This window comes from Eleginops maclovinus, chromosome 6, assembly GCF_036324505.1.
Source record: "Eleginops maclovinus isolate JMC-PN-2008 ecotype Puerto Natales chromosome 6, JC_Emac_rtc_rv5, whole genome shotgun sequence".
NCBI lineage: Eukaryota > Metazoa > Chordata > Actinopteri > Perciformes > Eleginopidae > Eleginops > Eleginops maclovinus.
Genome location: NC_086354.1, coordinates 1,430,125 through 1,439,724, shown reverse-complemented (window position 1 = coordinate 1,439,724; position 9,600 = coordinate 1,430,125).

Sequence of the window (9,600 nt, the reverse complement as noted above, 5' to 3'; positions counted from 1 at the left end):
CATTCATTCTTTCCTTTACACGGATCAGTCGTCCTGGTCCCTTTGCAGAGAAACATCCCCAAAGCATGATGTTTCCACCCCCATGCTTCACAGTAGGTATGGTGTTCTTTGGATGCAACTCTGCATTCTTTCTCCTCCAAACACGACGAGTTGAGTTTTTACCAAAAAGTTCTATTTTGGTTTCATCTGACCATATGACATTCTCCCAATCCTCTTCTGGATCATCCAAATGCCCTCTAGCAAACTTCAGACGGGCCTGGACATGTACTGGCTTAAGCAGGGAGACACGTCTGGAACTGCAGGATTTAAGTCCCTGGCGGCGTAGTGTGTTACTGATGGTAGCCTCTGTTACTTTGGTCCCAGCTCTCTGCAGGTCATTCACTAGGTCCCCCCGTGTGGTTCTGGGATTTTTGCTCACCGTTCTTGTGATCATTTTGACCCACGGGGTGAGATCTTGCGTGGAGCCCAAGATCGAGGGAGATTAGCAGTGGTCTTGTATGTCTTCCAGTTTCTAATAATTGCTCCCACAGTTGATTTCTTCACACCAAGCTGCTTACCTATTGCAGATTCACTTTTCCCAGCCTGGTGCAGGTCTACAATTTTGTCTCTGGTCTCCTTTGACAGCTCTTTGGTCTTGGCCATAGTGGAGTTTGGAGTATGACTGTTTGAGGTTGTGGACAGGTGTCTTTTATACTGATAACGAGTTCAAAAAGGTGCCATTAATACAGGTAACGAGTGGAGGACAGAGGAGCCTCTTAAAGAAGAAGTTACAGGTCTGTGAGAGCCAGAAATCTTGCTTGTTTGTTATTGACCAAATACTTATTTTACCGAGGAATTGACCAATGAATTCATTAAAAATCCTACAATGTGATTTCCTGGATTGTTTTTTCTCATTTTGTCTCTCATGGTTGAAGTGTACCTATGATAAAAATTACAGGCCTCTCTCATCTTTTTAAATGGGAGAACTTGCACAATTGGTGGCTGACTAAATACTTTTTTGCCCCACTGTACATACAGTACCTACTGACCCCAGAGTCACACGTAACTGCTGAGTCAGCAGCCTTTGCTGAGGCTCTTCTTAATTGAACATCTTTTAATGCTGATATGCACAGATGTGTTGGCCCAACACCTGCATATTATGCAAAAACGTATTTCTATTCAAAACATTTTATATCATTATATCAAAGGGGAATGAGCAACCATTAAGTTTCATTTTCCTTTATTTATTTTCAAACCAAAACAGTACACATCTCCCTGTTGTTCAGGTGTATAAAGCGTGCAGGAAGAACATGATGATAACGCACAGCGGGATTCATGTGCTTTCATTCCATCTTCAGAAAATGAGTTCAGAATCAGAATACCTTTAATCGTCCCACAGAGGAAATTTTCATTTGTACAGCAAAAAGTGCCAAAAATAGCTTAATGTTACACCCAAGATACAAACAAATATTTACATTAATCACACAATTTACAAAGCACACAAAAACAGACCTCAGAAACCATTCTGAGTATAGCAGCCAGATATATATTACACAGTTAAGGTGTTCGGTGGGTGCAGTCTCTTCCTGACTGCTGTGGAACTCTCTCCTCTGTCTCCTCTCTTACTGAGGTTGAGGAAACGTGCTGAGGAGACACACAGAACCTGTTTCCTTTGTAATCTCTCCTGCCTGATCAGGAGCATGGTATCAAAGCTGACACCACCATCTGCTGGTGTTCAGAGCACACTACCAGGGCTAATAGAAGAGCTGAACGCGGGACACAGAGGAAAGAGACTCATGTCTTCAGAGAGCGTTGTATTATGGGTTGTATGGCCTTGAAGTAGCTGGGAGTTCCATCTGTCCGCCTGCACTGTCGTGCTACAGCTGGTCTTATATCAGACCCTGTCATTCAGCTGACACTTTTTTCCAAAGCGACCAACAAAAAGGGAATTAAACATTAAGAATCAGAATCCCTTTATTCGTCCTACAAAAGGGGAAATTTAAATTTGCTACAGCAGCAACAGAGCCAAAGACAGCTTTACAAAAGAAAATATGCATTTAAAAAATATGAAATAAAGAAAACACACAATTTACAAAATACACATCCTGTAGTGAGATATGGTAGGAAGGTAAAGATTGCACAGTTATTGATAATGGCATATTTCTGTTTATATATTGCACATAAACTATTATTGCACAACTAGTCCGTTTTTTGTTGTATATATGTGGGGTCTACCAGGGTCCATGCTGGTTGTAAAGTCTGACCGCCGCAGGAAGGAAGGACCTGCGGTATCTCTCCGTGAGACACCATGGGTGCAGCAGCCTGTCACTGAAGGAGCTGCACAGTGCGGACAGGTAGTCCTGAAGGGGGTGGGAAACATTGTCCAGCAGGGAGGACAGCTTGAAAGGAGAGTCCTGCAGGAACACCAGCCCTCAATGTGCCAAACAGGGTTCTCAGTCTGCCATGGAAGACTCTCTGCTGTCCTGATATCAATAGGGAGCTTGTTGCACCAGATTGGAGCCAGGATAGCCAACAGGTGTGTTTGAGCTCAGGGGTGATTCCCATTCAAGGTGTGAGGCGATTGTCCGATGCAGAGTGAAGTGCACGTGAAATATCAATAGCTTATAGCAATAACATTTCATTTTCAGCCTAAATCTTTTCATTTGTTTAAAAAAGTTTATATTGTACAGATTATTTTATTATTTCTGCCATTACGACAAAGGACAAATACTTGGTGGTGTTCCCTCTCCTGTAGTGTGTTCCATAGCTTTTGGTGCATATAAATGTTCTGCAAAGGCTAAAATCCTGTAATTAAAAAAATGTAGCACCTTCAAGGTTCAGCCCATTTGAAGCCAGACTTCACATGATATGTGATTTAGCTGATGTCTTTATTTAAAGTGACGTACACACACCTCATACCAAACAGAACTGTCCAACCTCCACCACAGAGGGCACTGAACCAGATCGGCTTTCTCTCGGTGTTCAGAGACTCATCAAGTGTTGGAATGTGTGCTTGGTAATATAATTCAAATGTATTGGAACATTGTAATCCTGATATAAGTCCCCGATCTTTACACATGTAACGTAATCCGATTACATTGTATTTTCATGTAACGGTAAGACAATATAGAACCATTTATCTTAAAAATAGAGGTAGTGGTAAGACTTAGGCTGCATTTGCCCACCTGGCTGGGTCGCGTGACCAAAGCCAAAAGGGTGGGTGGAGGGGCTCTGGAGGTGGGATTCGGGTGAACGGCCTGGGGGCAAGGCAGAGGACAAGGAGGGTGTCTCGGGCGGACGGCCCGGGAGCGAGGCAGAAGACGAGGCAGAACATGGACAGGGCCGGTGGCAGGGGAACCGAGGGGGTCAGAGATATGGGCGTAGACCACGGCGAGGGAATTCCAGAGGCCGGAGACATGGGCGTAGATCACGGCGAGGGAACTCCGAAGGCCGCAGACATGGGCGGAGACAGGGGCGGAGACAGGGGCGGAGACCGTGGCGAGGAAACTCTGGAGGACAACGGAATAGCTCCGGAGGGCGCCGAGACAGTTCCGGGGGACAGGCTGTAGGATGGACTGGCGGACGACAGGACGCCTCTGGACGACGGGCTGTAGGACGGGCTGTAGGACGGCGAGACGCCTCTGGACGACGGGCTGGAGGACGGGCAGGAGGCCAGCGGGACCGCTCTGGGCCACCGAGGAGACATGAGCTGTTGTCGGCGGGAACCCGGGTGGTACTGGCGTCTGCGGGAACCCCGGTGGTACTGGCGTCGGTGGGACCCCCAAAGAATCAGGTGTATGGGGGCAGCATCACCGACGGGACTTGAACTAGAGTTGGCGGGACATGAGTTTGAGTCGGCGGGGCCCCCGACTGGAAAGGGACAGGGATTGGTGGGACCACCAACGGAACGGGTTTCGGATGGACCACCGACTTGACGGGGTGAGGAGCTGGCGAGACCCCCTGTGGAACAGGTGACGGCGGGAACCGAAATGGAGCAGGTGTTGGCGGGATCCCCCTCGGAACAGGTGACGGCAGGACCCCCATCGGAACAGGTGACGGCACGACCCCAATCAGAAAAGGAGCAGATGTTGATGGGACCCCCATCGGGACAAGAGCAGGTGTTGGCGGGACCCCCATCGGAACAGGTGACGGCAGGACCCCCAACGGAACAAGTTGCAGTTGTTGGCGGGAACCCCATCAGAGCAGGTGACGGCAGGACCCCCAGTGGAGCGGGCGGGAACCCCATCGGAACAAGAGACGGCAGGACCCCCAACGGAACAGGATCAGGTGTTGGCGGGACCCCCGGTGGATCAGGTGACGGCGGGACCCCCATCGGAACAGGTGACGGTGGGACCCCCAACGGAACAGGAGCAGGTGTTGGCGGGACACTCATCGGAACAGATGATGGCGGAACCCCCAACGGAACAAGAGCTGGTATTGGCGAAACCCCAATCGGAACAAGTGACGGTGGGACCCCCAAAGGAACAAGAGCAGGTATTGGCGAGACCCCCATCGGAATAGGTGATGGTGGGACCCCCAAAGGAACAAGAGCAGGTATTGGCGAGAGCCCCATCGGAATAGGTGATGGCGGGACCCCCAACGGAGTAGGACATGATGTCGACTGGATCCCCGACTGGACAGGCGAGGCTGGAGTCGACTGGACAGGCAAGGCTGGAGTCTGCCGGGCCGCCGACAGGGCAGGCGGGACTGGAGTCGGCCGGGCCGCCGACAGGGCGCCCGGACTGCAGCTGGAAGCATGGCGGCCAGGGCTTGGCTTGGAGTCATGGCGGCCAGGGCTTGGCCTGGAAACATGGCGGCTGGGGCCGGAACTGCAGCCGAAAGCGTTACTGCAGGAGGCTTGGCTGCAGGAGGATTGGCTGCAGGAGGATTGGCTGCGGGAGGCTTGGCTGCAGGAGGATTGGCTGCAGGAGGCTTGGCTGCAGGAGGCTTGGCTGCAGGAGGCTTGGCTGCAGGAGGCTTGGCTGCAAGAGGCTTGACAGTAGGAGGCTTGGCTGCAGGAGGCTTGGCTGCAGGAGGCTTGGCTGCAGGAGGCTTCGCTGGTAGCCGGGCCTTGCGACCCTTTTGAGCTTGTTGAATGCTCCGCGGGCCTCCGAAGGCGTGGCGGGAACCCAAAAAGGGGTCCACAAGAGAAGCTAAGTTGGGAATGGGCAGAGGGCTAGCATGCCTGGAGCTAGCAGGCCGGGAATCAGATTTGGTCTCATGATCACCTATGAAGTATTTTTCCCAATCGGGAAATGAGAACCCTTGAGCCCCCAGGGCCTTGACGTCACTTCTTGGCGCACCATGGACCAGAAACACTGCCTTTCCTCTATACTTGAGGCATATCGACACAAATTCTTTAAGCTAATTAATTTGTATGTCACCTCGTGTAACTCAGCTGCTGGGTTCATCTTTGGCAGTTTGTTCTGTCAAGGGTGGGGGAAATAGGACCCAAGTGCAGCAGCAAAGGGAGGCAGGTGTGGGTCCAAACAAAAGGTGAGCTTTATTCCAAAAAGCTGTTTCACAAAAATACAAAGTTTGGGAAATCCAGGACATGAAAAACATCTAACTCGACATATGAAGAACGACAACGAACTGACAAAGAGCCCAAGGGAAAGCAGGATTAAATACAAAGACACTAATCACAACACAAGCCACAGCTGGGGAGGGGAAGAAGAAACACCAGGGCAACAGGTGACAACAATGAAACAATCAGACACAAGGAAAACCAAAGACAGGAAGTAAAACTACACATGACACAACAGAGGGAAAACATTTCTAAATAAAACAGGAAACAGACACAAAACAAGGATCATGACAGGGATCCCTAGATCTGTGTCAAACCAACTACACACTGTTGCTCTCAATCTAAAGCACTTTCATCTGGCTGTCAAGTCAAGCTTAGTGGTTAGAGCTGGTGGCCTACACACAGAAAACTTTAGCCCAGTAGGCTGGTTCGAGTTAGAGCCGGCTGGTCAATTCTGGCTTCCATTTACCCCTTTACTCTCCAATAAAAAGGCCATCTGGCCAAAAGATACCTTTGTTCTGAAAATGTTTGTTACAAAATTCTGCACTAGAGAAATACAAGTAGAAACACCATTATACTGTTGGAACAAAACACACCACCATGCACGCACAGGAAGAGTTGTGTGAACAAAAATATGCTTTCTATCAAATACAGTACAAGGAAATATAATTTTGAGCTAAAAAAATAAAGATTTATTTATTCAAAAAATAATTTTGATTTGTGGCCAAGCTGTGTGTGGCCCCGGCACCTCCTCACCCTCACAGAGGATATCTCCCCTCTCTCCCACTGCCTGTAGAAGAGGCATGGACACAGGGTTGACGCTCATACAGCTCCATGCTGAAAACAACTCCTCCATCACTAGATCTCCCTCTACCTCTTCATTTTGCTGCTATGTCCATGTATCCATTGTTGTTGTAAAACGTTATTATGTGCTTTATGTCTTTTTCTAGTGCTGACATCCTGATTATTGTGTCAAGACTAAAAGAAGTTCCGTGTTTATGGTCATATATGGCGATTGTATTTGTTAACTGGTTTGTGTGTGTCGCATTTTTAATGGCAGTGTTTTGAATATGGCAAACAAGTGAATCTGACAGATGTCTGTGTCTTACTGGGAGAAATATGTGCAGTGTTTTGCAAGACGTGCCAAGATGAATTAAAAATTGAGTGCAAAACTGAGAATGTGTTTAGAGTTTTGGAGACTTGAGCTGAGGTTTTGCTCTTTGAGTGTCACTTTAAATGATTAGGCTTTATGTGTCATTTTAGTGTGTTAGCAATGGAAAAAAACTGTAACACAGAAATTAGTGTATGGCCCTCAGGGAGCAGGGCTGGGTGCTGTGCACAGGAACCTTCACTGAAAGAGCGTCCCCTCTGACTGTCAGATGGCCTCTGTTATCAACCAATCACATTTTATTTATAAAGCCCACCATCAGGTGGTTACAGCATGTACAGCATACTGTTGTATGGTGTGACCCACCAAAAAATGATAACTTGGTAGTCAGGCAGGAACACAGGGACAGGCACAGCCACGACTCATGATCTTTAATATTGACAACGTGCACCTTCCTGGTGGTGCCACAGATGCTGACTTATGAAGACATGGGTCATGAGCTTAGAGAAAGGGAGGACATGAGTGTGTACAGAAGAAAAGGGAAGAGAGGAGAGAGGAGAGTGTAAGCCTGTGGCAGCAACACTACGTCTGGTTCCAGGCCTGAGCCGGCCCTGCAAGCTTTAAGCTTCTGGCTGTTGGCTCCAGGATGTCCATGTTATAATAATCATATAATAATACATTTTATTTGTATAGAACACTTTAAAAACAACTTCATCTCAATGTGCTTCAAAATACTATGAGGAAAAAAAATTAAAATAATAAAGGACAGTCAGTAAAACGCGGTGAGGAACAGGTGGATCTTGAGGCTTTTCTTAAAAACTGAGAGGTCCTTACGTGTAGAGGCTATTGAGCTCCTTATGTTCCCTGGAAGCTGATTGCAAAGACGTGGACCCAGGGAGGAGAAAGCATGGTCTCCCACGATGTCCAGTTTTGTCCGCAGCACAGCAAGGAGATTGGTGCCGGCAGACCTGAGGGTGTGTGAGGTTTGTAAATGTTGTTTTTTCCTGGAGGTAAGTGGGGCCACTGTGGTCAATGGCTTTGTAAACCATTACTTATAATTCTAATAAACTGCATTTAAAAGGGAAATAATCTCATTACATTTATTTAACAATGATGACAAATTATTTAAATATTTTACAAAAAGTCAATCAGAACTCTGTCTACAACAGTAAAATGCTATATGATGCAACAATATTATGAAATGTCATGTATAGAAATATAATTGTAAACACACATAAAGGCAGTTTTTCTGCACAATGAGCACTTTTACTTTTTATACTTTGAGTACATGTTGCTGATAATACTGTTGTAGTTTTCCGTTTCCTATTATGCTATATTTGAACAATATAATGTAGGGCCATACCTATCCAAAACATGTCTATGTAGTGTTTTGCTCAACATACCAAACAGATCCCCCATTGTAGCATGCCTCACCCCCCTCTATTTCAGCCCTGTTCCTGAAGTGCTGATTCTGTGACTGTAGCTTTAAATGAACTAGCTGCTGCTGGCCACGCTCCTTTTGAGCTACTGCTGGCCACGCCCCGTTGGAGCTGCTGCTGGCCACGCCCCTTTGGAGCTGCTGCTGGTCACGCCCCATTGGAGCGTCATGATCTCTCCTCTGAAGAGAGTTTTCTACCGGGAGAAACTCTGCTAAACGCTGCCGTGATTAAACGCCATATTATGTTCCAAACTACATCCAGCATTATCTCTGAAACAGTATGGAGCTCAAACGTTTCTCTCTCTCGGTTTATCACAAGGATAGGAGCTTTTAAATCCGGCTTTTTACAAACGTCTCTACCATGGATGTATAATAAGAACTGGATACAGCGTTGGAGGCGGGGCCTTGTTAATTCCTATGAAAGCTGCAACGCATGAAGACAAAATGAAGGTTCAATTTCAAGCTTGTTATAGAAATAACTTATTGGGCTTTTTTTTTTTATCAACTAAGATTTGTTAGAAAATGTTTTAAATTCTAAATGAATGAATTTATTTGAAAATTGGGCCGATTAATATATTTTAACATATTTGAGAAGTACAATATAAGACAAGCTAAAGTTTAATTTGTGGGCCATATTCCATTATAATTTTAGAATTTGCTGAGGGCCGATTCAAAATGGCCTGCGGGCCACATCTGGCCCCCGGGCCGTAGTTTGGACACCCTTGTTCGAATATTTTGCTGTCAAAATACTTCATTACCAGAAAAAGGTTTTTCAGAATCCCTTTATTCATCCCACAGAGGGTATATTTAAAGGGTCTCTGCATTTGACCCATCCCAGTGTTAGGAGCAGTGGGCTGCCATTATGCACAGCTCCGGGGGAGCAGTGTAGGGAACGGTGCCTTGCTCAGGGACACCACGGAAGCACTTGGTCTTTTGGGGACTTGAACTGGTGACCTTCCAGTTCCAGTCCCAGGCCAAGTCCCTATGGACTTTGCCACCACTGCCTGACCTTTAATGTCTTTTATATATAAATGTGTAAGTATACTCACAAAGTGTCAGAAAATACAACCCTCTCTCTGTTCCTCCTTACCCACATCTCTAAAAACGGGGGTACAACGGAGCTGATCCAGATTTGCCGTTCTTATGGCGTAATGACCGAAATGTGGGCTGACTTTACATTGAACTCCTGGCAACCTCCCGCCCACGTGACACGTTTACATTAGCAAGCATCGCTAACATTCAGAGCTAACGCTGGACTGGAGAGAAGTATAGACGTAGAGACCGAGACCCCAGGAAATGCTCCGGACTCTGAGGAAAATATTCGTAGTGGCTAAACAGCGGGTACTACAACTTCCGTATCAGTCCGTGACGTCACTCGGCCCAGAAATACTTTTTCCCATTGACTTACATTGGGAAAGAGAAGTCTGTAAATCAGTGGATATTTTTTTTAACTAAATAAATTACCCAGTATGAATCGTTTCATAGCCCTTATGAAAAACATTATGTCATTGAAGTTGTAAAATGCACTAAAAGCTGAATCCAGAGTTA